The 2,559-nt window shown below is 44.0% G+C and overlaps 1 pseudogene; it reads left to right on the top strand.

Moving 5' to 3' along the window:
* The first annotated feature begins 1,343 nt into the window (after nt 1–1,343).
* On the top strand, nt 1,344–2,168 carry LOC117086280 (annotated as a pseudogene).
* Nucleotides 2,169–2,559: the final 391 nt, after the last annotated feature.

Genomic DNA, 2,559 nt, shown 5'->3' with positions numbered 1-2,559 from the left:
GACACCAGGCATGTTGGATTAGGGCCCACCCTGATGACCTCATTTTATTTTATTTTAAGTTCTGGGATACATGTGTAGGACGCATAGGTTTGTTACATAGTTAGACGTGTGCCATGGTGGTTTGCTGCCCCTATCAACCCATCACCTAGGCATTGAGCTCCGCATGCATTAGCCATGTATCCTGGTGCCCTCCCTCACCACATCCCCCAACAGACCCCCGTGTGTGATGTTCCCCTCCCTGTGCCCATGCGTTCTCACTGTTCAGCTCCCACTTACAAGTGAGAACGTGTGGTGTTTGGTTTTCCGTTCTTGTGTTGGTTTGCTGAAGATAATGACTTCCAGCTTCATCCATGTCCCTGCAAAGGACACAATCTTGTTTCTTTTTGTGGCTGTATAGTAAGTATTCCATGGTGTGTATGTATCACATTTTCTTTATCCAGTCTATCATTGATGGGCATTTGGGTGGATTCCATGTCTTTGCTATTGTGAATAGTGCTGCAATGAACATATACAAGCATGTATCTTTGTAATAGAATGATTTCTAGTCCTTTGGGTATTGTATTAGTTCGTTTTCATGCTGCTGATAAAGACATGCCCAAGACTGGGGAAAAAAAAGAGGTTTAATGGACTCACAGTTCCATGGGGCTGGGGAGGACTCACAATCATGGCAGAAGGTGAAAGGCACTTCTTACATGGCAAGCAGCAAGACAGAATGAGACAGAAGTGAAAGAGGAAACCCTTTGTAAAACCATCAGATCTCATGCAACGTATTCACTACCACAAGAACAGTATGGGGGAAACCGCCCCTGTGGTTCAATTATCTCCCACTGGGTCCCTCCCACAACACGTGGGAATTATGGGAGTGTAACTCAAGATGAGATTTGGGTGGGGACACTGCCAAACCATATCAGGTATATGCCCAGTAATGGGACTGTTGGATCAATCGCTGGTTCTAGGTCTTTGAGGAGTGGCCACACTGTCTTCCATAGTGGTTGAACTAATTTACATTCCCACCAACAGTGTCAGTGTTCCTATTCCCCCACAGCCTCACCAGCATCTGTTGTTTCTTGGCTTTTTAATAATTGCCATTCTGACTGGTATGAGACGGCTTCTCATTGTGGTTCTGATTTGCATTCCTCCAATGATCAGTGATGTTGAGCTTTTTTGCATGTTTCTTGGCCACGTGAATGTCTTCTTTGGAGGAGTGGATGACCTCATTTTAACTTCCCTGTAAAGGGGCTGCCTCCAAATAAGATTGCATTCTGGGATACTGGGGGTTAGGAATTTGGGGGACATAATTCAGTCTATAACAAGGAAGAAGAGAAAAAAGTCTGTCGGCGAACATGGCGCTGCGAGTGGTGCGGAGCGTGCGGGACCTGCTCTGCACCCTGCGCGCGGTCCCGTCCCCCGCCGCGCCCTGCCCTCTGAGACCCCGCCAGTTGGGGGCGGGCGCCGTCCGGACACTGCGCACGCGACCCGCTCTGCTTTCGGTGCGTAAATTCACAGAGAAACATGAATGGATAACAACAGAAAATGGTATTGGAACAGTGGGAATCAGCAATTTTGCACAGGAAGCATTGGGAGATGTTGTTTACTGTAGTCTACCTGAAGTTGGGACAAAATTGAACAAACAAGATGAGTTTGGTGCTTGGAAAGTGTGAAAGCTGCTAGTGAACTCTATTCTCCTTTATCAGGAGAAGTAACTGAAATTAATGAAGCTCTTGCAGAAAATCCAGGACTTGTAAACAAATCTTGTTATGAAGATGGTTGGCTGATCAAGATGACACTGAGTAACCCTTCAGAACTAGATGAACTTATGAGTGAAGAAGCATATGAGAAATACATCAAATCTATTGAGGAGTGAAAAATGGAACCCCTAAATAAACTAGTATGAAATACCGCAACCCAGCAGATTGTCTTAAATTAGTGGTGGATAGAAGACTTAGAATAGCAACTTTTAGCATTACCGATGGAGAAGAAGAAAACTACTGTTAACGCTGCTAATGAAGGAAAATGCCCTTTAACTTTCTAATGATTATAGATTTTAGACTAGGCTCTAGTGTTCAGAATTCATTAAATTATCCATGGTAAAAACTAGTTTTAAAAATTACATAATTCAAAGATAACGCTGTTATTCTTAAGCCTTATATAATATTGTAATTTGCATATATCCATACGTGGATTTGGGATGAAATACTTAATGATCTTTCCATTGGAAATAACTGTGAAGGGGTTTTTGTTGCTTGTACAGTGTCAGATGACACACCACTATCTTGATTTTGCAATACACTGCATTTGCTGGTGCTATTTTTATATGGTGAAGCAACAGCTTTGCAGCAAAATAATAAAATACTTCTTCGTTAATCAAAAAAAAAAAAAAAAAAAAAAAAAGTCTGTCTAGACCACGAGGTCTTCCCCAAGTATCAGCAAAGCCAAGTCTCTGGGAGGCGCTGCTGTGGCCCCACTCTGCGTCCGGCAGGCGGGACTCTGCTGCGCCCCTCCCCAGCTGCAAGGGCTTGTGTGGGGGTGTGGAGTTCGTTTCTTCTCAGCTGAGCATGT

This window comes from Trachypithecus francoisi, unplaced genomic scaffold, assembly GCF_009764315.1.
Source record: "Trachypithecus francoisi isolate TF-2019V2 unplaced genomic scaffold, Tfra_2.0 Lachesis_group1, whole genome shotgun sequence".
Taxonomy (NCBI): Eukaryota; Metazoa; Chordata; class Mammalia; order Primates; family Cercopithecidae; genus Trachypithecus; species Trachypithecus francoisi.
Note: the sequence above shows the minus strand (reverse complement) of the source record. Positions and strands in the feature narration are given on the sequence as shown.